We start from the raw sequence: 27,985 nt of genomic DNA, 5'->3' as shown, positions 1-27,985 counted from the left end.
TTTATCTTGTTCCTTCATCTGGTACATAGCCCTCTGCCTTTTCATCTTGTCTATCTTTCTGTGAATGTGGTTTTTGTTCCACAGGCTGCAGGATTGTAGTTCTTCTTGCTTCTGCTCTCTGCCCTCTCAAGCAGGGACTATTCTTCATTGTGGTGCACAGGCTCTAGGTGCACAGGCTTCAGTAATTGCGGCACGTGGGCTCAGTAGTTGTGGCTCGTGGGCTGTAGAGCGCAGGCTCATTAATTGTGGTACACAGGCTTAGTTGCTCCGCGGCATGTGGGATATTCCAGGACCAGGGCTCAAACCTGTGTCCCCTGCATTGGCAGGCAGATTCTTAACCACTGTGTCACCAGGGAAGTCCTGCCACACTCTTTATGTAAACATTTTTTTTCTTTCCTTCCTTTTGCTTCAGCAGGTCTTATACTGTCCAGAGACCCTCTGAAAATTGCCCTCAGCTTTTTTCAGTTTGGTCCCTTAGAACTGGGAATGTCTTTTAGTCATCATCACAGTCAATGGGGGTTTTTTAAATGGATTTTTTGTGAATGAAAATGTGAATTTTTTTGTGAAAAGAAAAACTGAAACAGTCAAATGACCTTGTTCTTCCAAAAAACAATTTTCCATAACAGGCAGGGAACTTAAAGTGGGAGAAAGTGGCAGTGATAGAACTAGAGGTCTTGTTCCATAGTCTCTGCTGTTTCTTAGAAGATAACACCTGAGCACTTCCACCTTTTTCCACCTCTACATTCCTTTACTCCTTCATTAGGAGAAACCAAAATGTTGCCCAACTACACAGAGCAATTCTCAGCAAGGGACAAGAAGAGAAAATAGAAATGAAATGAAGACCTAGATGGGAGGGGACAGAAGGGTAACAGTGACAATGTGAACATGGAAAATAGCTGTGGCCTCAGGTCTCCCACCCCAGGGACCTCCCCTTCCTTAGCCAACGGGCCTGGCAAAGGCAGTGGATGCAGCTTTGAAGGGGAGCCCTGGATGCGATTGCTGTAACATTGTTTGTGGGCCCTTTGTCTACAGGGAATGAGTGCTGATGACCTGCTCATCATGGTCAGTGGCAAGAATCAAATACAAGTCCTCTACATTTTTAAGTGCATTTTTAAGTCCAATTTGTTTGTGATTCCAGCAAAGTTAGCCTAGGTACCCAACTAACAACAGTTGGCTATAGAGTACTGTACTGTAATAGGTTTACAATACTTTTCACACAAATAATACTTAAAAAACAAACACAAAAAATAAAGAAAATATATATATATATTTTGTGTGTGTGTGTGTGTGTGTGGTATGCGGGCCTTCCTCTGTTGTGGCCTCTCCTGTTGCGGAGCACAGGCTCCGGACGCGCAGGCTCAGCGGCCTTGGCTCACGGGCCCAGCCGCTCCGCGGCATGTGGGATCCTCCCATACCGGGGCGCGAACCCGGTTCCCCTGCATCGGCAGGCGGACGCGCAACCACTGCGCCACCAGGGAAGCCAAGAAAATATTTTTAATCTTACAGTACGGTACCTTGAAAATACAGTAGTACCAGCTACATCACCGCTGCTTTTACACTTGCTTCCGGACATCCTGGGCTTGAAATAAAGATACTGTACTACTGTACCCTACACAGTACGGTACAGTAAAGTATATAAAAGCACTACCACTTGTAGTGGATTCATGCACATGACAATGTACTCTAGACACGTGAACTAACTTACACAACTGGACGTGCGAACGCATGTTCGCATCTTTGAAAGTTCACAACCTGAAGGTTCATATGTAGGGGACTTACTGTATGAGAAAGTAATCGGGGAAGCCCATGAGGAAATGTGGGACAAGGCTGGGTGGTGAAAAGGGAGGAGGAGAGCGTAAATGGGCACCCCTGTGAGGAAGAACCACTTCTCCACCAGCGTTTGCTTCACCTCACTATCTCTAGAGTGATGGATGAACCATTAACGGAATGACTATGTTTAATGAATGTTTAGAAAAAGGAGGTAGCAGCCCCAGCAGAAACTGGCTCCATCCCTCTTTGGACTCAGGTCTCGCTCTTGGCCCTGGCCTTGAACAGCTGCTGACACTTTCATCTTCTGGACAGACTGAGGCTAGAAGTTCAGTCCATGCTATCTGATGAGGTCGGTACCTCCCCTTGTTTTCATTTCTAGCCTCCTTATCATGGTGCAATTAAAGGGGCTGTAACTTTGCCTGTCTTAGCTTGCCTACTCTTTGGGGATTTTCCTATAACTTAAGTACTTTTCATCAAAATTCAGTTACGTGGAATTTTTTTTTTTTTTTTTTTTTTTTTTTTTTTTTTTTTTTTTTTGCGGTACGCAGGCCTCTCACTGCTGTGGCCTCTCCCGTTGTGGAGCACAGGCTCCGGACGTGCAGGCTCAGCGGCCATGGCTCACGGGCCCAGCTGCTCCACGGCACGTGGGATCCTCCAGGACTGGGGCACGAACCCGTGTGCCCTGAATCAGCAGGTGGACCCCCAACCACTGCGCCACCAGGGAAGCCCAGTTACATGGAATTTTTAATTAAAGTCCCTCCCAAGGGAAGAAGAGGGGCAAAATGAGGTCCTTGATAGTCTTGTGCATTTTAACTTGTAGAGGGTCTCTTTCTGCCTGAAACTATTTTTTAGGGAATTGTCCTAGTTGACTAAACCCAGTGTTTTTCGCCCCATCACCACATACCCCTACAGGACTTTCAGAGAAATTCTTCCTTTCTGTACACTGATATAAGCATCATATAAGCCTAAGTTTTCAAATAAAACAGATAGCCTGGAATCATTTTAATTAGAAAATATCCTATAGGTATAGTGTATGCATTTAACTTAGGAAAACTAGCAAGCAGATGAAAAAAAAGGGTTTAGGGATCTTAACAAGGAATGCTCTATATAAGGATATTTGTCTTTGCACATTGAAGAAAGCCTGGGAGAGCTCAGGTACGCATCCTAAGCACATCTGCTCCCAGCATGTGCTATTTTTATAATAGGTGAAGTTTGGGACTGGGTATCACCAAAAGGAGCCAATGAACAAGAAAATGCAGTGAGTTTGCTTGGTTCAAGGACACCCTGGAAAGTAGAACACTCTACAACTATTTCTGGGTCTACGGTTATGCAGGGCATCAATTCAACACCATCTTAGTTCAAAACACACACTCTCTTGTGAACCTCGCTGGGGTAACTCACGTTATGCTCAGGAGTCTAAAGGGGGAAAACACTGATCTGGGAGAGAGGGCACCAGCAGCCCATGAGCTCCTGTATCACACAGTCAAGGTGTAAATCCCAGCTCTGTACAATGCCCAGCTTGTATAATGCTCATGATTTGGGGCAAATTACCTGATATTTGTATGCCTTAGTCTGCTTCTCTTGTAAAGATAACAGTGCCTACACTGTAAGTTTATTGTGAAGGTTATATATGAAGACATAGAGGTGAGCTTAGCCATAGTTAGTATGCAATGAATCTTAGCTATCATTGTTAATTTCCCCAATAAGATTTCCTGTATAAGAAATGTTCTATTATCAAGTTACTCGGAACTCTATGGCATCATTTTCAGCTTATTTTCAATCAATGGAAAGCTTGAAGAGAAATATTTTAATATAAAAGTCTTCTTAATCCCTGTCCTCTGTCCTATTAGGCTGTAAGAAAAGATTAGATTATCTCTTATAAGTTTTAGGAATGATTAGGTTTTGCCACTGAATATAACCTGCACAAGCATAATATAAAAAGTGCATTGATCAACCCTAACTTTCCAAGAATCTTAACAGCTTTACATTTTTATAATGGTGGACCCAAAGGAATCAATTTAAAAATGGAGATACAGTTAATGACTGTTTTCTGTACTGTACTCATTTTCGTTAATAATAAAAAAAAAATAGGAAGCCATCGTAAGCAGAATTGAAACCTGCAAAACAAGTTAATCTATATGTAAGGCTTGGGGTGCCTTCTACAGTCTATAAGGCGCCATATATATAAGATTCTAAGTTGCCCAGTATATTATGATCCAGAGCAGCCAACACCCCCTTTACATTATCTTGACACTTCCTCTGATTAGAACTCTGTCCCATCTGTGTCTCACTAACATTTCCATTTACAAACAGCCCTGTCCTACAGAGTCATCTAACAGCTGCTTTTCAAGGGCTCAGATCTTTAGACTGTCCGTCATCAACACCACCTGAAGGGTCATGGTGTCTAAAAGTCCATGGGTTCTTTTCTCCCAAGGAATTGGTTGTCTGAGCTCATGAGATGTGTGTTCTGGTCCTGACCTGGGGACAAGGCCAGGAGCATACCCACGGGTCTCTGGCAAACCCTCCAGTCCATTCCCCCTACTGCAGCCATCGTGACTGTTTCAAAACAAAAATCGTATCGGGTTACCTTCTATAAGACCTCACATGTTTAAAAGAAATGAATCATCTTCCGTGGAATCCCACTGTTCTTAGGATGAAAACCAAATTTGTAACATGGTCTACAAATCCCTATGGATCCCAGCCTAAATCTCAGATTCATTTTGGTAAAACTGTCCCCTCACCCTGGCCAGACAAGCTATAGTTTCGACTCTTAACTTCACTGCCAAGAGCACTGACACATCTTGTTCTTCCCTCCTGGAACACTCTTTCCACTGACCCTTTTAGTCCTGGCTCAAGGAACTCAGGCATCCGTTCTTTCTAGCTTAGGTCTGGTTTGGGCCCTTTGTGGTATGAATTCATGGCACCAATCTCAATGTTTAATTACATATTTATCAGCACAAGTCTTTAATTAATACATTAATACTCTCTCTAGGATACAAACCCCAGGAGAGAAGAGACTATTTGTCTTACTCATTATTGCATCCCCAACACTTAGCCTGTGGTTATCCTTCACAAGCTATTTACTGAATTAAATAATTTTTGTCCTGATTCATTCAATTTTATAGATATATAAAACTTTTTAATTAAATAAGTTAAATCAGATTAATTTATACATTTCATCATCAATCTTCTTTACTAAAATAAAATTGAAAATTACCCAAAACCATGATGTTCCTGAAATCTTGCCAGTGTGAGGGTCTTTAACCCAATATTACCTTCTCGGTGAGACTTTGCCTGGCAGCTATTTCTAAACCTTAAATTCCTGCCTCAATACTCTCTCTTCCTCTTCATCCACTTTAATTTTTTTCCTTACCATTTATTAACATTTAAATAAGTTTGTCTATTTTATTGTCTGTCTCTTACTGATAGAATGTTAACTCCATGAGGGAGGAAATTTTGACTTTTTTGTTCACAACTGCATTCTCAGTGCCTAAAACAAAGCTTAGAACACATTAAGAACTCAATAAATATTTGTCATCAGATACTATATTTCAACTCAGCACAATTAGACCCACCAATTCGGGTACTAATATCTTCTCAACAAAACCATAGATACCATAAGAAAAACAGATAGCTTTCTCTGATGTGATGGGTTTTACAGACTGCTACTGTCCAAAACAGTAACCACCTGCACATGTGGCTGTTGAACTCTGAAATGTGACCCGTCCAAGTTGAGATGTGCTTAAAAATATAAAGTATACACTGGATTTCAAAGAATTCGTACAAAACTAAGAATACAAATATAATTTTATAATAATATAATAATTTATAATAGAATAATATAATTTTATATTAATTGCATGTTAAAGTGATAACATTTTGGATGTACTGAGTTAAACCAAATACCTTCTTAAAATAAAGTTTTTTCTTACTTTTTAAATAAGCCTACTAGAAAATTTTAAATTACATATGTGGATCAATTATATTTGTATTGGAGAGTGCTGTTCTTGAATATAATATTCTAATCCCTAAAAATATTTTTTAGGGGGGCCAATTTAAGGATGCAAATCAAAACTTAAAGAGCCCAATCTCTTAATCCTCTTTGAAGGAGTTCATATTATTTGCAGGTAAGGAAGGAAGGTTTTAGAAAATGAATTCACTTTTACATGGAGCTTTAATCTCTTTCTTTCTCAGATATGAAACAAAGGAATTTTGGTCGAACATAGAGTGGGCTTGGGAGTCAGATAATGGTAAAAGGATTATTTATTTGTCCATTATCTGGCACATAATCACTGAATTCACAAACGAGACTGACCTAGTTTGTCTTAATTCTTTATTATTCTTGTTATGTTTCAGAATTATATTCCTCCTAAAATATATATGTGGGTTCTTTAGAGGTGTGATCTCCATTTTATAGTCTGGACTAAGAAATTTCTTTTCTCATGGGCTACTCATCTAAAAAGAGTGGATTAAATCAAAAAAGAAAACACCTGTGAAGTTCATCAGTAAGCATGGCATAAATGAGTGTCCAAGGAATTTGTCTAGAGATAATGTACTCAACACGTTTGTAAGTACTTTTTCCACTGGTCAGTAGAGTTTTAAATGATAATATATTAAGCCTATCTTTGAAGAGGACAACCTTTTGTGTTTAGTGAACACATAAACAGTTAATTTCAACATCACTTGGTAAATTCTCTGATAAAGAGAAATACAAGGTACAATGCGTACACCAAAAAAAAAAAGAACCAGACCCTGCTTGGTTAAGGTCTGTGAGAGTGTGTGTGTGTGTGTGTGTGTGTGTGTGTGTGTGTGTGTGTGTGTGTGTGTGGTAGGGGTGGTGGGAGGGGTAGTCAGGGAGGAACTAGTGCTGTATCTCCAATTACAGATCAATGTTATTGATTACTTAATAATTAGACCTTCTTTGTTTATCGCCATCTCAAGACAGATGTGCTAGATTAGTTTGAAAGTGATGACTTCCTCCTTATCAGGACTTTCACCCTAACTGTCCTGAATGGTTTGTGCTAATAAGGAATAATGAGATCAAGGGGATAAGACAGCTGTGATGAAGATACTCTGCTTTTATTTTATTTTTTTTTACTTTCTACGAAACTCTGCCATCCAAAAAGCGATGCTGTCTTTCTTCCTTAACTCTGATGCCATAGTGTTATGGTTACTCAGCCAAGCAACCCTGTCAGTCTGTACATCCATTCAAGCACCTCTCTGAGCATTTGAACAAATCTAAGATGGCTCTTGAGAGAGTCCTGGTCTTGCCTGCAGGATTCCCCAGGGCTCATCCTTGGAGGGCTTGGAAGTCCTTTTATTTGGTGAAAGAAGAGACCACTTTCTCAAAAGCCTAATAGAATGCCCAGACTTTGTCATCTGCAAGTCCAGTATCAAAAGCTTGTGGAAATTATTCCTTCAGTCCGGAAGCAGCGCTGGACCCAGCTACAGATTTGAAATGTAAATTGTTGAATCTCAACTCCCATCCAAATCATAGATAAATGAATGAGTGTTCAAGGAAAAGGAGTTCAAGGTATTCTAAACTTAATAATTTTTATCAAATAGGATTATCAGAAAGCAACAGGCCTACTCTCCTTCCCCCCATGCAAAATGTCATTTCCTAAGTTAAGTTTTCAGGCTATGCCCTTGGCTTATGTCCAATATTTAATATAGTTAAAATATAATAATAGTAGTAATGTTATTACTATAATTAATAATATAATTATTATTATTCTACATTTTCCATTAAGCCATTGTTAAATAGATAATTCATTATGTAGTTCAATGACCTTCTTACATCCAAAAAATCATTTTAATTTAGAATATGAAAAAACTGGGTTTTTAGTTGATGAAAAAACTATAACCCATCATGTTTCTTTTAATTGCCTTGCCTGCCAGGGATCCCAGGCAGAGCTAATGTTCTAATAAAGGAACTGCAACAGCCTAGGTCAGCATTTCCCAAAGAGATGCCCTGTAGATCACTACTGAAGATGCTTTTCACAAAACACGTCTAATGGCAACAAGTGTGAGAAAAGAGATTTACAATTCCATTAGCATATTAACCATCCTAAGAGGTCCAGCAAACAATGTTTGAATTTGTTTTATCCAACATTTCCTAAATTTATTTGATTACAGAATTCGGCCTTTGCATAATTATCCTGAAGCACAGAAAGTTGGGAAAGCCTGACCTCGGTCATGGAATGATTTTTTCTCTCCCCCTTCTAGAGGTATTATTTTTCTACTTTTGAATCTACATTTTACATGTATATTATAAGGCACAGATGCTAAATAAGTTGTGAGTGTGGGTGTGTCTACATGTGTATGTGTGTATATATGAACACACATACAGGAAGGTATGACTTCTGTCCTTTTTTTTCTTATCTCTATAGCTATCTTTTATTTATGTACTGTGTTGTATATATTTATTATACAGAAGGCCTCAATTTCAAATTGGCCCACCTGGCACTTGATCCGCAGTCTGTTCCTGGCAGGATCTGTACACGAACAAGAGCCTTCTAGGGAAAACCCAAAGCCCTTCAGGAAGTGGTCTGAGATGATGTGATGTAGTAGCTGGTGAGTTTCCTTCTGAGTCAGGGCTGCCACAGTGGGTCCCCAGGAATTGACACCTCTCTGAAAAGATGTAAAGATGTTAGTGCTGAGGTCATGACCGCCTCTCCCTTTGTTAAGGGCCCTCTAGGGCTTTTCCCAAGCCACGGATATTAATAGAATCCAAATCAGATTTCAGCCCAGGTCCTCCTCTCTTGCTGAAATCCCCTGCTTTCCTGTTTCAATACTTCCTTGAAGTCTCTTGGGTTGCCCGTTTTTGGCTTCATGTGCTTCCATCATGAAAGGCATATTCCTATACTACACCCAGGGCAACATCATAAAGAAGTCCCCCGACCCTGGGTTCAGTTTACATTTTCTCCAACATCTTTTTCATGAGAAGACTGAGTTGAAATGATGCTTGAAGAAGAGCACATGCCTGGTGCAGTCCTAATGAAGCTGTTTCACATGTTTATAGACCTTTATTCTCTTCCCCACTATACTTAGTCTCATTGCTCATCTTTAGAGGCTCCATTCTATAGCACTATGTTGGGCTGGTTCCTACAGAAAGTACTCCCATGCTGCTTTGTAAGTACCCAATGTTGCCGTCAAAGGATCCTAGAACTCTTGACATTTAGTCAAAACCACACTTAATTCATGCAAAAATCATTTGCAATTTGAAATAACCACTGCTCTCCAGTGTACTTAGAGGTGTCCTTATTTTTCCCCTGGCCTGCATGTGTTTGAAGAGCAGAGGTTCTTGTAAGCAAGCTCTGCATCCTCATTGCCTAGTAAAGCTCAGGTACATGCTTAGTTCTTAATAAATGTGTGTTGGGTAAATGAAGAAATAAAATTAGCATTCGTTACTTGGAAAACTACAGCAGATACATTCACCTGGGAAAGCAAAATCAGGGCACTAAAGATTTGGGTCACCCACTGTTATATCAAGAAGTGCTTCAAGTCTAAGTACAAAGTACAGCAGCCAAAGTGCATTTCTTCTGTTTCTGTCCTCTGTGATGACAGAAGGCAGATGTCACCTGTCTGTATGGACCCTGTGTCCTGACAATACCAGACAAAAAAGAGGTAGAGAACCTCACCTCCCCTTCATATTCCTTTCAAAGCTTTTCTCTGTTATTGAATCTGCTTCTAAGATTTCAGAAACTCTGACCAATTTCTCCTTTGTCAGCTGCTGTCTGGAAATTCCTACCTGGAGAACAACTTTACATCTGAGAGCTTCTTCTCTCTAGAATGCTCCAGATAACTCCAAGACGTCTATTCTGTCATTCTTCTTTGAAAGTTGGGGAACATTAGGCCCAGTGAAAGGCAGCGAATCGAGACAAGATTCAGCATACAAACCCTCAGTGTAAGGCCAACTTTCTCTCCAACCGTCAGCACTGTTTCCTGGACTAAATCCGTCATTTAAAAAAAATCACTATTTCTAAAACCTTGGCCCAGTGAACCAGAGTCTCCTGGGGTGCTTATTAAAAGATTGTATTTTAGCGGAATAATCAGTGAAATCTGAAGAAAGTCTGTAGGTTAGTGAATAGTAACGTGCCATGGTTATGTAACAAATTAACATTAGGCTTCTGCATACATACCCAAAATAATTAGTAATTGAAAGCAGAGCCTCAAACGGATATTTGTACACCATCTTCATAGCAGCACTATTTACAATAGCCAAAAGGTGGAAGCCACCCAAGTGTCCATTGATGGAAGGATTGATAAACAACAACGTGGTGTGTGTGTGTGTGTGTGTGTGTGTGTGTGTGTGTGTGTATGTGTGTGTGTGTGTGTGTGTATAATGGGTTATTATTCAGTCTTAAAAAGGAAGAAGTAGATCAGTCACAAAACAGCACATATTGTATGATTTCCTCTTATGTGAGGTCCCTAGAATGGTCAAATTCATACAAACAGAAAGTAGAATGGTGGTGTGTCCAAGGGCTAGTTGGGACAGGGCAGAGGGAGGCAGGTAGGGAATGGAGAGTTGCTTTTTAATGGGTACAGAGTTTCAGATGGGGAAGATCAAAGTGCTCTGGAGATGGATGGCGATGATGCTTGTACAACCATATGAGTGTATTCAATGCCACTGAACTGGATGCTTAAAAGTGGTTAAGTGGTAAATTGTACATTACATGTATTTTACCAAAACTTAAAAAAAAAGAAATTAACGTTAGGGGAAATGGGATGAAGGGTATACAGAATTCCTGATGCTGTATCTGCACATTTTTGTAAATCTGAAATTATTCCCGCTAAATGTTTATTGAAAAAAATAACCATAAGAAAATTATTGGGTGATTGGATGAACACCATCACCACCAATAACAAGAAAAAGATATTTCTGGCCTCCACACTTAACTGTATCAGAATATCTGGAGTGGAGGAGTAGGGGTATAAAAAGCCTCATTTTTAATAACTTCTAAAATTTAAGAACAACGATTATAGGACATTCCTAACAACTGTTTTTCAAATTATCTTCTTTCTTCCTGTCCCTTTTAGTCAGTGGCAGAATAAAATCTACACTGGAATTCCTAGGTAACCAATTTCTTCTGTGGGTATTGCTTTGCCGCCATGCTCGGGTTTGGCTGTAAGCTTAACACAGGCCCCTGGGGTTGTGTGTAACCCTGGAACTAATGGTGTGGCCAGCTGTCTATGCCTTCCCTGGATCCTTTCTACTTTCCCTCCACTTCTACTTCTTGACCTTGTAAAAAAAGGCTCCAGTCCTGAGAAACTTGGTAACCATAGACTGATTGGGTCATGACCAAGCCGATAGCTCTCTTTTTCCCTACCCACTTTCAGTGACCCTTTTCAACAAGGGTCAGAGCCAGATTTGTAACCAAATACAAGAACAACAAGCAGGAGAGAGTGACGAGAACATACAGTCCTGCCCGGCTGCTGTAAAGTCTTCCTGTTTGGATGCTGCACTCCATAACGAGAAGGAAAGAGGCTGCCCTAATGGTCCTGGGCATGTGAGGCTGGGAGCTCTGAGGCCAGAGAGCAAACCATTCCCCCCCACGAAATCCCTGTTACTTCCCTCTCCGCACCTTTGTTTACCATTTGTCAAGAGACAGAATTAGAAGAGACAGACTCTAAGGGCTTCTCCAGCTTTGAAACTCTGTGACTGAATAAAACAAGACCATCCTGACCTAAAATATTTGAATGGCCACCTTCCTTGGGGGTAAGACTTGCATTTTTTGCGGCTCAAATTTTTTGAATAAAGGTCTGGCCCTAGGATGACTCAAACTAAACTTCTGAAAGCCAGGAAATGATAACTTACTCAACTTTTCCACTCCTCTGAAAGGGAGGAGTGTTGAGAGGAAAGAGGAAAGTGGCATTTGAGGGACAGTCAGAACTGACTCCTCTTTCATGTGTGTGTGAATGGCTCTTATCCTATTTCTTATTATGCTTGAAGCAAAGGAAACTGTGACCAGAACAAGTTGGGTGTTCAGAGAAAATGGTGGAGGGGGGGTGGCTTATGCCCCTGTGCTGTCTCCCCGCTTTTCTCCTGACCAGTAATTTCTGACCCCTTTTGCAAGCAAAAACTCCTTTGGAGAATCTCATGACTTTGATTAAGGTGATCAATCTTTGCAACTTCGGAATCTGGGATTCTGAGCTTTGGAGGCAGCCTAGAAAGAGGGAAATAGGCCAACTGCCAAGTGACCCACAGGCCAAAGGAGAAAGGGACAAGAAATCAATGCATCAATCTGAGGATGAGGCCCTCCCCTTTGCTAGAGTTGCCCTTCACAGGATGAGCCCAGTGATAGAGGCACAGCAACTTCCTTAAGTATCTCCAAATGACCCTTCCTGGGCTCTGGGGTAGAGAAGTACCATATGGCTTCCAGAATTCTGCCCACCACTCCTCCTGCTTCCTTGATTCTCTTTTAGAATTGGAAGATTATTCTGCCTGGTTTATGGACCCCTGATTTCATTCCTGCTGCTACTGAGGCTGCTGCAATGGTTGGTGGATATCTTTGGCCTTTGGAGGATGGCAGGGGATGCTTTCACAGTTACAAACAGGATCATCTCAGGAGCACGGTATTTCTCTGACTCTGGGGACCAAAGGTGAAAACATGCACACTGGACCGGCCGTCTGTGCCTGAAGAGAGTGGCTCAGCCTGGAAAGAAGCAGGTGGCTGTAGCCAATGGATGAAAGGCCTCAGCACACCCCTGTGGGAATGGCTGCAGCTTCCCAGCCCCAGAAGATGCCCAGGAAAGAGGGCCCAGCTCACAGGCTGGGACACGGATGACCAGAGGCCCTGCTATGGGTTGCGAGCTCTCATCAGGCTGAGTTAGAGCCTTGTCCGTCTGTTTTGCATTTCAGACGTGGGTGGGGAGGCACGTGAGTGACAGTCACACCCAGCAGCATCCTCATCGCAATCCCACTACGTATTGTCTAGTGACCTCGGACGAGTTACTTACCCTCTTCAAGCTTTAAATTCTCCATCTATGAAACAGAATGCAAAATACCTCAATTCAAAGTTAAGGAACCTGGAACATTGTAGATGTTCGATAAAGGCACTTCTCTACACTTCCGTGTGACCTTTGATAATTTTGTTTTTCAGCATCTTTCTGAAAAAAAATTAAAATGAATAACTTCATCTCATGGATAGACATCTCTTATAGAGCTAGGGGAAAAACAATTCCCTTGCCATGACCCTTTTCTTTTGTGGCTGGTTATGTCTCTGACTCACTGTGTATCCCTGATCCAGTCAACTTTCTGCTCTTTGCCTTGATTTTCTCATCTGTGAAAAAAAGTCCCCGCCACCTACTATCCTCAGTTCAACTGAACAAAAGTGTCTGAGGCGTCCACCACACCCAGCCCTGGATCCCATGTCTTCTCCTAAGTACAGGTGATTTCCACGGGCTCCTGTGTCCAGGGTTGTCAGCTTCCTGATATCGAGTGTCGCACCGTCAGGCCACGTCAGTTAGAGTGTACTGAGTGTGTCTTTTTTGTCATAAAGATTAGATCCAAACGATTCCTGCCCACAACACGATCACTGTCTAATCCTGCCTCAATCAAGGGTTACTTGTCTCTTTGGAGTCGGACGGAATCCTTATTAGAAGAAAAATAAAAGCTTGACTATCCTGTCAGAAATACCACCAGCTGCACCAGCCCCCGAATGGGCTGCAGGGGCGGCCGGCCCTCCTCGCTCTGGTTTGGATGCTGATGTGTGTGTGACTCTGCCCGCGAGCTCAGAGACAGAGACGCGGCTTGGACGGAATATTTCTAAACGCCTCAGCCCAGAACCTGGTTCAGTATGAACACTCACCACGTGGGAAATTTGCCCTTCATTATTGTTATTAGCAGAGGAGGAGAAATAGCCAGGGACGGACATCAACAGCGGAAGTGACAAGATATCAGTTTTTCTAGGCCCTTGTCTGGGTCTGAAATGCACCCTCAGGCCCCCCCTGGAAACTCAGGCGTGCCTCTTACCAGCTGGGGGAATGTGTGGGGCGCTGGGGGAGACTGGTAGCACCAGCGGCCCCGGGAAGGTGTGTACGGGGCTCAGCATCACCTCTGTGCAGAGCACACGGAGGACGCCAGACCGCTCACCGCCTCCATGCTTGATCTTATCGGCCCCGCCGGGGGGGTGAGGTGCATGTGTCAAGGGGTTCGTGCCTGTTCATCACTGTGGTTGCCCCAACTGGAGCAGGCAAGGTAACGCTTGAAGCCATTTTTGCAGAGAAGTGCACAAACAGCAGCAGCTGCTGACAGTCAGTGGTTCCACTGCCAATCGAGAAAACACCCACAGATGGTAAAGGCTGCAGAGAAAACACCACAAAACACAGAGCAACGTACACACGTACACACACACCGCCCCCCCCAAAACAAAGCCTCAGAACTCAGAACCCCAGAGTCTCAGAACACCAGAGGGAGGGTTCATGGGACTTAGAGAAGCCAAAAATGGAGACCAAGGGCTGGCTGGAGGGCAGAGGAGTTGGGAGACTGAGGTTTCGCTGCAGGTTGGGGATGCAGGAGGGTTGTCTTTGAGGAGGGTAGTTCTGAGAGGAAAAGAAAACCGACAGTTCTCAGGACTTGAAACTGAGAGTTTCTGCTTCAGAGAAATGAAAACGATTTCTTTCTGAAGATGAAGTTCGATGGGGAAAGAAAAGTCCAAATGCGGGCCTTCAAGGAGGCAACGGATATTTTCAATCTGCCAAGTAGTCGAGCGGGTGGAAACTGACCGGGGTTGGTCATTCTTACAATTATTCTTGCATAAATAAGATTTTTCCCTAAAGATTGTATATACAGAAGTTTTTTGGTTCTCGAAGTAGAAAGGCAAATCATGACTTGATTGGCCTTTGAAACGTCTCAATGTAGGCTTGTTACCTTTGTGCATTCAACTATTTGGCACATGTAGCAGCAAAGGGAATGAGGCAAACCTTGCCTTTTACAGTTTTTTTTGTATCTAGAAGGGGGTAAAGACATTAAAGAAGTAGACACTGAAAAACATAGTTACGAATGGTGATTAGTGTTTTGAAGAGAGTGTGCAGTGCAATGAGAGAGAATACCTATTTTTACCTGGAGGTTTGAGTCTATTAAACAAGTATTTTAAAACCTGTTATTATGTGTAAAATGCAGAGATATATAGAAATGACTGAAATATGATCCTTATTTTCCAGGAGCTCAAAACCTTTTTAAGGGACTAAGGCATGTTGATACATAAAGCATAATAATACTTGAAAAGAGGAGTGACAGATTTATCATTAAGTTATTTTAGAAGCTACACTATTTTTTTCTAGAAAAGAATCCAAGTGGGCTTTGTGCTATAGGGATACTAGCTTCTTTCAGTTATCTAGGTCTGGGAGATTCTTTATCATTAAGATTAAAAGACGTAAAAGGCATCACTGTTGACCTGGTGGAAATCATCCAACTCATGGGCACAGTGTCTTAGAGCTGAGCTTCTCAAACTTTAATGTATGTACCAATCATCTGAGGACTTGGCTAAAATGCAGACACTGATTCAGTTGGTTTGGAGTGAGCCCTGAGATTCGGCACTTTTGGTAACAACTGCACAGATAATGAGGATGCTGGTGATCTGGGGACCACATTTTGAGTAGCAAGGTCTTAAAGGAAGGAATCAAAAGTCGACAACATTAGGTTCAATTAGCTTCTTTCATTCGGCATAAATTTACTGAGTATTACCTATGAAGTTGGCTCATATTAAGCATTAACCAGCCCTTCCTTACTGAAAAAAAAACATGTTCACCAACTAGAGATTTCACAGATTACAGTTGTTTGGAATCTGGGTAACCATTTTGTATCTGGTGTAAATACTCAGAGAATCTGTGAAAGGAAATCAACCAAGATGACAATGGCAGTATCCAGACTTCTGAATCCCTCGTTGTCTTTGTCAATGGTTTCTCTGTGGTGGGTGACATAGGTTGATATGGACACACATTGATATGGCAGAGGTTGGTCTGGAACTCAACAGAGCTACGTTTGGAGCTCAGTGACCTCTCAGTTACCGTCAGGTGAGACCCTTCTTCCAGAACCCAGAGAGGTACTTGCCATTCTCTCCCCACTCCCCACCTTGTCCTTCCGCTTGGCCATCTCGTGGGCAGGCTGACGAGCAAGGCTGTGGGCTTCCCACCATGACATTTATCACCCAAATGAACCTTGACAGGAGAATTTTCATTCTAGTGAGAAGACGATAAAACTCATTTAACCTTTCCACTCTATAGGCTGACAATTCCCTCTGTGCCTGCTGAAGCTTGGTGAGGTTTTCCAGAAAAACAGACTCAAGTTACACGGGGTACGCTGATGCCAGTCTTTTCTTTTCACGTTAGCCGCTCATTTCTTCCCAATCAGTTGCAAACTTCACCCAAATGGAATTTCCAAATTCAGGTTGGAAGAAAGCACCTTGATTTCCTCCCACTGACATTGTGAAGAACATCAAAGGCCTTGATAAGTGCTGAAAGGAAGTAATACTCTAGGCACAGATGAAACCCTTCCTCCACTCCACTCGGACTGTCAGGCAAGTAATTGATGTGTCTCCCAGGAGAGCAAGAGCTTCACATCACCAAAGCCTTGTGTCCCACTGGGAATTACTCCTGTCACTTCATCTAATTCTCCATTGGAGAGAAGCATTCGCTGCCAGAGACTTGTCATTGAGGGTGTCATTGCCTGCACTTGATGACAATTGTAATATTTAATACTCCTCAAATGAGGGTCAATCCTGAGAATATAGGAAGGATGGAACATTTTTTTTTAAAGGAGCAATTGTTCTTCATTTTCTAACTCCAAGTGAACTGCTGTTTACACTATCTGAACTAACTGATTCAAACCCAAACCAGAGAGGAAGAGCCTGTCAGAGATTTGAGAAACCATTTGAATAAAATGCCTCCAAGTATGCCGTTGTTCATTCTTGTAACAAATATTTTATGAACATTTCCCATGGGAAAGCACTACTACAGACCCCGTCCACTGTTTTGGGGGGAAAATACCCAGAAAAGGGGAGGAACAGCTAAGAGAAGACGCGAGAGATATAAAATGCAAAAAGGAGAGCATGATGAAGTAGAAAAAGCCTTGTGTTAGGGGTGAGGAACTCCAGTCCTAGTTCTACACTTAGCTGGCTGTTAGAATTTGAGCTGGACTGACTTGGCTCCTAATTCCTTCATTTGTAATTAAGAGAACTGGGTCTTCGGTAACACAAAGTTTTATGGCTTCATGTGATTAAAATCTTCCCATCTTCTAAGGAAATTGTGTATCTTCCAGTCCTTTATCTTGCGGGTGATTGCTGCCTTGATCCTAAACCACTCAACATGTGAGATCTGAAGGATGTGATGTAAGCTTCGTCCCCAGAGCCCCCACAATATGTTCTGTCTGTCGCTCCTTCACAAACCAAGGGATAATCTTACACAATCGAAAAACAGATGTCTACGGAATAAAGACGCAGACCTACTAGAGCATGGACTTGAGGATACGGGGAGGGGGAAGGGTAAGCTGTGACAAAGTGAGAGAGTGGCATGGACATATACACACTACCAAACGTAGAACAGATAGCTAGTGGGAAGCAGCCGCATGGCACAGGGAGATCAGCTCGGTGCTTTGTGACCACCTAGAGGGGTGGGATAGGGAGGGTGGGAGGGAGGGAGACGCAGGAGGGAAGAGATATGGGAACATATGTATATGTATAACTGATTCACTTTGTTATAAAGCAGAAACTAACACACCATTGTAAAGCAATTATACTCCAATAAAGATGTTAAAAAAAAAAGTCTAGATATCTCTGAAGGTGTCTAAAGAGGGCATACTCTTTCCATGTTAAGAAAACAAAACCTAACAAGATGACCATGTTCAAAATAAAATTATACTCTCCCATTCATTTTACTCTGAAATAAATTTGAATGCTTAGGGCAAAGCAGCTTGAGAAAAACATCCTAATTGTACTCGGTGTCATTTTTGGCTTCTGAGTTTAACAGGGTAGTCGTGGAAAAACACAGACATAATATAATACTAAATTCAAAATTTGTCTGCCCTGGGCTTCCCTGGTGGCGCAGTGGTTGAGAGTCCGCCTGCCGATGCAGGGGAACCGGGTTCGTGTCCCGGTCCGGGAGGATCCCACGTGCCGCGGAGCGGCTGGGCCCGTGAGCCGTGGCCGCTGAGCCTGCGCGTCCGGAGCCTGTGCTCCGCAACGGGAGAGGCCACGACAGTGAGAGGCCCGCGTACCAAAAAAAAAAAAAAAAAAAAAAAAAAAAATTTGTCTGCCCTATCTCATTTAACTTTCACAATAATCCTATGATGAAAGTTGTGTCCTCCGATTTGTAGATAAAGAAACTGAGCTTGGAAAGTTTAAATTACTTCCCAAATACCATGCTGCTTATATATAGTAGAGACAGGACTTGGACCCAGATCTAGCTATTGGGAGTCAACCCTGAATGTCTGCCTCAGCTTACTTACCTATAAAGATGCATCAATAACACCTAAACTACAGTTTTGTAGAGAGAGTTAAATGCCATGATGTATATCAAGTGTTTTCCTCAGCAGAGCCTGTGGCATAATAGGTACTCAGACTTCATTGTCTTCTCCAATGCATGGCATTTCGAAATAAAGATTCTCACTGCAGCATGGAAAAGAAGGAAAAGAGCACTGATGAGGCAGTTGGGTGAACCCTTCTAAGACCTTTCTCCAAGTAAGTTATCTTTCCAAGGTTCCTGTTATTACTTTCCAAAGGCTTTGTGCTTATGAAGCAGATATGGACTGAAAGGGGTGGGCCGAGCCCTACAGTGGTTCTGCAGCCTTGCTTGTGTTGGGTCAGCAGGCTCATACCTCCATAAAGGGTGAGCACCCTTTCTGGAATCTTGGCAGGAAATGCACCCCCTGCAACCCCCCACCACTCTCTCCAAGAGTCATGGGTGATGAAGATGTTTCCTGCCATTCTGTACAGGACAGAGAGTCACTTAACCTTGCTTTCATTATCAGTGGGCTAGCCGGCAATTGGACCTCCACCCCCTAGAGCGAACGAGCTGCCAGGACTAGCCCTTTGGCATCACCCTGTCTTGGTTGCAAGCAAGCAAACCTGTCACCTTCCTGTTTTATCTACACATGGTGTTTGCTTCCTTTGACGTGGATTCTTACACTCGGGGTGGGAGGGATTTCTCGAAAAACAACATTTGTTGTATGCCTCTGATTCCCTGTCTCCCCACCCCTTTCTCTTTCCTTTTCAAGGCTCCAGGAATTGCTGAATGGCACATCCTGAACACCCAACACTCTTGGCTAAAAATACCTGACCATGTGCTTATCTACATTGGTACTTCCTCTCCAGGGGCCTTACAGACGTTATCTCATTTATCCTTGAAAACACCCCAAGAGATAAGATGTAGTCAAAGAGTGCTCTTCCAGAAAGGTAAGGAAGGCTTTAAGAGGAAAGGTCAGCATTTGAGGTTCTATTCCGAGGCCCAGGAGACAAGCTCAGGTCTTTAACTTCTCAGTTTACAATCCCAGTCACTCTACATTCTACCCTTGGAACCATAGGAGTCCATATAAAACAAATACAAATCCAAGGATACAGGCATATAGGAAGAAGCCAGGTTAAGATGGATTTGGAAGTTCCTGTGTGTCTTTGGAAACTTCTTCTGGGTACCTTTGCTTCCATCGTATCTTTAAAGATTGGAGATGTCCCAGCCCTTACTCATCACTTTAAATCACTCTACGTATCCTCCCCAACTGCCTCACCATGGTTTTAGCTCTCACCTGTATAACTCACGGTAACGATCAGTTTTCCCTATCCCTCACCTTCTCTTCTTAGCTGAGTATACAATAACTACGTACTAGATGTCTTACGTGAATTTGTCACATGCACTTCAAAAATGCGTTCCAAGCAGAACACATCACGTACATCCTCATTCTGTACCTCTTCCTATATTCCCTATTGCAGGACCTAGAAATAATGACCCATCCGAAAAACCTGAGGCTCATGGCAGATTCCACGCCCTGCCCCTGCCCCCCACATTACTCTCATATGTGAGTGCTTACTGAGCCAGACATCTTCCAGACGCCCCTCCAACCAGAATCACTCCCCGCTTCCAAGCATATGCCTGAGACTTACTTATGCAACATAAACAATAGAGCTCCCTTGACCTCTGGCTGCCAGTTGGGCTTGGCCTTTGGTGAGCACTGGCCAGAGATTAGAAAGAGACAGGAGAGTGAAGGTACTTTATTTATTTCCCTCCTCCCTCCCTGTGGGGTCACCATGGACTGACCGTACCCTGGACATACATAAGGCCAGATCCCATCACAATTCCCTTTCCACACAGCTCTTTCTGGGTTGTAATAACCATCCCTTCCTGCTGACCTTCAGGCTTGGAGGTATTAAAGCCTCCTCCCCGCAATGTTACCAACCTCAGGGCACTGCTCAATCCCCACTCATACACTCTGTAGATCATGCCCATATTGCCAGAGCTAGCCTGTACCACCTCTTTCCTGATGGGACCCCCAACTACTATACAGTCACCAATTCTATCTTTTCCATCCAACTCAGATGACTGCATTTTAAGCCCTCAATACATCTGACCTGATTGCTATGTTACTTCCACATCTGTCTCCCTATAGGCTTCTATCCACTGTTCAGACGGTCAAAGTGTCTTCTCTAAAATACCCCTGTAATAACATCAGTCTGTGTAAGTCCACCAGGGGCTTTCAGTGCCCTTCACCATTTACTTACTTATCTGTCTGTCTGTCTTTCTAGAGTAAGTCTTTTAACACTCCTTCCAGGGCATCCTACCCTCTATAAATATTTATTTAACAAATGAGTATTAAATGGGACTTGAGGTCTTAAGGGAACTCTAGCTATTTCCTTTTACAATACTATTTTATATTTAAGTGCAGTTTCTTGTCCTACTGAATGAGTCTCAAGGCTATGGGAGTACAAACACCTGGGACTAACGTAATACCTTTCGATTGTTCAGAACTCTTATCAGTGAGGGGTTAGATCATGACGAAAAAGCATAGGCTCTCAGCTGGATTTCCTGAATTCAATTCCTGATTTATCCACTGGTCCTATGACCTTGGGCAAATTACTTAACATTTTATGCCTCCATTTATTAATGTCTAAAATGAGGATAGTAATGTCACCCAGCTCATGGGTTTGCCACAAGGATTAAAGGAATTAACACATACCAACACTCAGAAGAGTGTCTGGCACGTGGTGGGTGCACAATCGATGTTAGCTCTTATTTCTTCACCTAGCCTTGGTTCACCAACATCATCCTATGGTGTCTGTCTGTTTGTAGTCTGTTTAGCTCACACTTTCATCAAAACAGACCTCTACCTGAAAGCCTTCTAATATCAAAGACCGTGACAACCCCTGTGACCATACGGTCTTCACTTCAAGTTGTCATGTGGCTGCCACTTCCCATAGCCTCTGCTAAAGACATTCTTCATTCATGGCTCAGCAGCAAGGGGGAAAAAAGAGTGTGGACACTTAGAATGTCTTCCTATTTTGTAATTGTGATTCCCTCATGATCCTTCCCAAAACCAAAAGAATATTTCCTTCAACAACTGAGCCTCTCTCCTCCTCTCTTTCTCCTCCCCTTTTTCTTTTTGAAGAGACTCACTCCTACATCTTCATTCTTTCCAGAGATTCACAGAGAAACGTAAATTTGGCATTTTAAAAGTAAACTTACCAAAGCAAAGCTTTTAAAAACTGATGATAAAATATATGTTTATAAATACAGTTACACTTTTGGAAAAAGCAGAAAAAAATACCAAGAAAAAAATAGTAAACCACCTTTCTAACATCCTGACAGCATCACCGCTAATGGTTTATAACACTGTTTACAGTCTTTTTTAGATTTATATGTGTTTTTTCATACTTGAGAATATATCTGTATATATTTTGCAGCCTGCGTTTTCCCATTTCATCAAATAATTTTCACTGATCCAAACTATGTGTAAAAGTTGTAATGATACGGTTATTTCAATTAATTTGATTCAATGTCATCCTAATAGTCTACTCCTTTTTACACTGGTATTTTAATTAAATATCCCATTATTAGAAAAGTTATTTCCTACTTTTAAAATTATTACTGTAAAGCTATAATAAACATCTTTGGTTTTAATTTGTGTCTGCATTTTTATGAAAGAGTCCCAGGATAAAACAACTGCTGAGTGGAAGAAGATGAATATTTTAAGGCTTTTGATATACCTTATACAAAATGGTTTGCTAGAAAGTCTATGCCTGTTTACACTGTCACCAGCAGAATATGAAGGTTCAGCTTAGAGTTAGGATACTCTTCGCAAGCTCTAAATTTACATTTTGTTTAGTATCTTCTGATTGAAAGGCAAAGCCTATGGTTTCTTTAATGTATGTTTTAAACAATTATTAAAATAGATATAAAGTGGCTTAATCTCCATTTGAATTTCATATACCTTTTATTTCACTCCAATTTACACGATGCTTTAATTAATTGTATATGTCACAAGATAGTTAAGGACGAGGTCCTCTGCTGGCACAGTCAACTCTGTAGTCCTGGGGGACACTCCGAAGACATGCCCATGGTTGAGCCTTCCTGGATCTGGACCACTGTGCTGAGGGCCCTGTGATTAGCACAGCTCAGATCAGAGGGTCCAGCAGGCTCCTGGACCAGGAGGCTGTACAGGGAGGGAACCCACCAGCAAAAAAAGCATTCTTCCCCTAGTCACTCAATGACTATTAACTCAGGGCCAATTTCATGGGAGAAACTGTGCTGAGCCCTGGGAAAACCACATCAACAGGAGAAACCTAGCACCTGCCTTCGAAAAACTTACATCTCAGAGAAAGGGATGACCATTAAATAAATGAGTATCCAATTAAATGTTTAATCATATTTACAGTGAAGTGCTGGGAAACAGAATAATAACAGAGAGACAGAACATTCAATCTGGTGAGTTTACAATGTCTACTTGAGGCATAGTCACGTGTCACAACTATCTTTGTACATGGAAATTACCTCTTTACTTATAAACACCTGGTAAGATTAAAAATGCCATTTGATGACAACTCCTCTCCTTTATCCCTCTTTGAGTTTCATGCAATCACACAGGCTCCAAGAACAAATGGAATGTGTGTTAGCCTCCTAACACAGTCTACATGTCAGGACAAAAGGTGAACTTCCAATGCTCAACAAAGATTGCCTGAGCAAAGATGAAAAAAAGAAGGGGGTATCTAAAATACTTTTCTTTCCATAAGTATAGCATCATGACCCTCTATAACATAGCCCACGTAGTGAGGGAGAATTAAAGTCCCCCAAATTTTCTATCCCAGTCATAGCTTATCATGGTAAGAACTAGGAACTAATCCAATGAAACAAATAATCTAGGTCCTTCGGGCAGCAGTACATATAGCCACTCACTCACCTGCTTGACCAGCAAGTCACAATTCATGCCGGACGAGTGACAAAAACTCCTACTTTGGTTTATTGCCTTTCCCATAGCCCTTCGCCTGTTTGGATTCATTTGCAAGGTTATAGTCTGTAGCTGCATCTCCCTATGTGGCAAATGAGGGTGATATTCTAATCTATCTGTCCCCATCCACCTCATCAAATGGATCGAGGGAGATTAAATCAATGAGCAGATAGAGCAGCATTGCCTGTTACACTCTATCCCTTCCACAGTGGGCTTCTCAAGCTTCCTTTGGTGCCTATTTGCTTAAAAGGATGAACCCAAGGCAGAAAAAGTGGCCAAATAACCCACACTCACGGCTGGTGAGGAATAGCATCCTCTGAATCAGGAGTAGCTTCCGGTAAATAGAGCAAAACAGGGATCTTTGACACGTAGGGGCCAGGGAGAAGTTCTCGAAGGAACAATGGGACACACCGTGGACTATTTACAGAATCCGCTGCCCTGTGTTGTGGCTACACAGTTGCCGGGCAATTTGTATTGTTTGGTTCACAACCGCCAGGCCTCCCTCTGCACCCGCATCACCCCCCCAGCTGCCTGCTCAGCTATTGTCATTGATGGAGTCATCCTGGCTTCCCCGCCCCCAGCCCCACTGCTCTCCATCATCATTTCCCCTATTGTTCGCCGGGTCTGACCCTGACCCCTGGGTATTTATAAAGGCCACTTCCCGCTGCATGATTGTGTGTTCAGTGGCCCTCAGCTCCCCACATTTCCTGACAATGAGGCGGGGGTGGGGGGACGGGGGGCTCGGTAACAGCCCGAGTCCAGCTCCTGATTTCCGCCATGTCCTGTTTACTGCATTCTGCAAAAGCATCTCTCTGGCCACTCCTCCAGCAGAGTCCACCGGCGCTGATTTATCCCCGCCTGGGCTGCAATCAGTCTAGCAGAGGACCTACACTAAACCAGCCCAAAGAGCGAAGGGCTTCCGTGTTGTAGGCTGGAACCTTGAAAGGTGTTTCAGTCTCTGGATTAAGTTGCTAAAGTCCCAAGTCAAAATCAAAATCAAAGATGCTGGGCTTGGAGAGATACACACACAGCCTATTTCCTTCTGTTTCTTAGTATGTGAAACTGGTGACCAGTGCAATCTCCATTTTACTCTTTGGGTCCTCTGCAGTTTAGTGTCTGATGGTATGTACTGCCAGAACCATCATAAACTCTAACAAAAAACCCTTCTCTTGTGGATAAACATCAGGGAAGGCAAACATGTCCTTTACAGAAATATGGCATTTCTGTTTTCTAGGATTTGTCTTTGTTTCCTTTTATCCCTGACTTGCTCTCCATAGAAGACTTGTCTCCGATGCAGGATGAGTGAATTCAATCACACACAATGGCGAAGGGAAAGAGCGGTACTTTGTGTATCTGTGACTATCATATTTGAAACTTTTCAGTTCATTGTTTTCAAACTTAATTCGATGCGGATTTCCTTCCGTTTCCCACAAGCAAGATGAGAGCCAAAGCTCAGTTGGTGTGATTAACAAACTTGCACTTGGTCGCAAGCCAGTTGCAAAGCCCGGGTCCAACCTAGAAACACGATGGTTTATCGTTTTGGTCATTGACTCGTTCTTAATCTTGCCCAAATCCTTTCTTCCCTCTGCGCCTCCACCATCTCCCCATCGCCTCCTCTCACCATTCATTTACCCTCCAGGAACAGGATAGGATACCTGAGGTAATGTCTACCAAAGTACATGACCGCCGCATGGAAGGATTTATCATTGAGCTCTCTAGGCCCTCAGCTGCTGGAGAAGAACTTTCAAGGCTCCATCCACTGGGATGAGCTAGCTCCTTGTTAAATGAGGTCCTAACCTGGGCTGGCTTTTTGTAATGTTTGATCTCTCCCACCATAGAGCCCGTCAGGAACTGAGATCTGGGCTGCTCCCTGTTGTTTATTATTGCAGTCAGAGCTCAGCATTAAGAGAGAAACACAGGCAACGGTGACTGGAGCCACCAACATATCAGCCAAGGCTGCCCCTCATGCCTTGACTGTTTGGTTTGGCAAGGCTATGATCTTTTCCTCGCGTCTGGGTACCAACAGCCGGACACTTTTCTCCCAGGGGCCCATCTGGCCACTGTCTTTGTCCCAGATCACGATGCATTCACATTTCCTCAAGCCCTCAAGCTGAGCACGTATGTGTGTTTGGTCCCGGCTGCATCATTCTCCAGTCTGACGGTCTCCACCCTGCCCCCTCTCCCATCAGGCATCCTGTTTCATTCCTGGCCCAGCTGCTGCTCCAGACTGTGCAGCTCCCAACAGGCAGTGGGCCAGTCTTGGGACTGGTGACAGGGTGAGTAATGCACAGGGTCAGAGGGCAGCCGCTCCTGGGATTGCATCTCCTTAGATGAGGAGGCCCGTCCACTGTGATCACCCAGTGGAATTAGTTCCCAGAGCTGATGGGCAAGATAAAGCACATTAACAAAATGTGCCCTCTTTGATTTTATGCCACTAGGGCAAGAGCTTGCCTGGAGGACTTGAACTCATCACTGACCCTCTCCTAAGGCTACTGCCACTATGTGACCATCCTTATCAGCACGTAGTCATCATATAACACTAGAGTGTCAAAGCTAGAGGGGGTGCAGTAAACCCTTCTTTAATAAATGAGGGAAAGGAGGTCCAGAGGGTTCAAGTGGCCTGCTGGAATCTGCACCCAACCCTCCTGTCCAACCCAGTGACCTCTTCAACTACATTATGTTGCCGTGTCTGGAAAAGGTCTCCGTGGGCAGGAGGGAGAGGTTGGAAGTGTGAGCTACAGATATGGGGCTCTCCCTATTTCTCACTTAGCTTCAAAAGAATAAAGAGAAAGAAATGCTGGAAATGAGCTCCCCACCCCAACTGACACATCCTTACTTGCAGGTAGGGGAGACAAGGTAGACCACAATCACCAGTGCTGGGGGCCAGTTTCCTCGCTACCCTTCCCTTCACTCTAATCTACTCCATATAAGTCCAAAGTCATAGAGCCATGGCAATAAATACTAGAAAGAGGAAAAGAACACACAAAAAAGACAACAACACCATCACCAAATAACCCTTGTGAAACCCATAAATATGTACCTACCTGTGTAGTCACTCCAAAACCACTCAACTCAAACTAGACAGTACAGGCCCTGACATGTAAGATATTCATTGATTCATCCAATCAAAGAGTCAGTCATTCCTTCAATCCTTCACTCAACAAAGAGACATTATGGTTCAGTCTACATTTATGTATAATACACTTTATGCCAGACACTCTACTAAGTGACAGGGCAATTCTTCTGAGGAATAATACATTGGAGCCTACAATTTGGTGGGGGTAATAGACACATTGAAAACAGTACAGCCTGGTGTGAATATATATATAAATTCACACACACACGTACATAAAATAGCGATGTATGAAAAGAGCCTAAAATTGCTTGGGATGGATGAGGAGAACATCAAAAATATCTTCATAGAGGAGATAATACTAGAATGAGTTTTTAATAATGACAAACTCTGGGGGTGTAGGCTGAGAACTGGGAGGCACAGCAGACAAAGGCATTGCCTGTCAAAGGAACAGAAGAAAGAGGGGTCTCAAGCTGCTCAGAGAGCCATGCAAGTGCAGCTTAAGTGGAGCAGGAGAGGAGAGTGGCTCTCTAGGTGGAGCCCAGATCCCAAGAGTCCTCGAATGCCATGCCAAAGAGCATGGACGTTACCCTCAAGGCACTGGAGCTCCATTAAATAATCGAGTAAAGGGAACCCTAGGATTAAGTTTGCAACGAACAAATATTCCAGGTCTCAAGCGAAAAATGAAGTGAGGTGAGGCAGGCAGCGAGGGGGCTGTGGAACAGTCCAGATGAGCACTTTCATTCGCTGAATGCTTGACCGGTACCAGCATTGCTGTCAACAAATACTAATGAGAAGCTCCGAGTTCCCAGGCCCTGTTCCAGGCACTGTGGACACAGTGGTCAACTAGAGTGACGGAGTCTTCCTGACAGAGCACTTCCTGAGAACTCACCATACATCAGATGAGTACATTACATGGGATGTGGTACTCAGGCTCAAAAGAAACCACAACGTCGGTTACTATTATTTTTCCAATTTTCCTGATGGGGAAATCGAGGCTTAGAGAAGTTAAATGACTTGCCTGATTCACACAATTACTAACCAGTAAAAAACTGATCTACACCCAGACAGTTTAATTCCTAAGCTCACAGAGATATTCCCTATTCTATGCTACCCTTCCTGAGAACGCTCAAGGGCTTGAACTTTAAATAGCTTTGTCTTTCAAGATCCTGACAGGCCTTGGGGGCTTTTATTTTCATAGACCCTTTCTTATGTTTCGTACTAAAATACCCCTAAATCATACATTAAATGTAGTACATACAGAGCTATATGAATTAAGTTGCAGTAGACTAGATTTAAATAATGTAACACTTTGTAGATATTTAATTAAGCATTTATTAATTTTGATTCAACTCAGCTCAGATGCAGTCTGACATAAGAGAAATTGAATGTTATCACAGGAAGCCGAAGACCACTGTTTCTGGTGCCAATTGGTGGAGTTAGGGAATGCTTCTTTGGAGATGTGAACAGCGTTTGGAAGCATGAAGAGGAATAAGTCAGACAGAGAAAGGTGGCAATCGGTCCAAGAAGAGTCCAGGAAGGCTGTGACATGTGTGTAAAGAGAAAAGTATGAGAAAGTGTGGTGGATCTGGGAAACTTCAGGAAGACACTTAGACTCTATGGAAATAGCTATCATTCCAAATGACATTTCTAAGCAACAAGAAATGCAGCTTACTTATATGGAGTTTTGTTCTTGAAGCCAAAAGTGCCAGAAT

Source organism: Physeter macrocephalus, chromosome 16 (assembly GCF_002837175.3).
Source record: "Physeter macrocephalus isolate SW-GA chromosome 16, ASM283717v5, whole genome shotgun sequence".
Taxonomy (NCBI): domain Eukaryota; kingdom Metazoa; phylum Chordata; class Mammalia; order Artiodactyla; family Physeteridae; genus Physeter; species Physeter macrocephalus.
The sequence above is the reverse complement of the archived record's forward strand: the minus strand, read 5'-3'. Positions refer to the sequence as shown.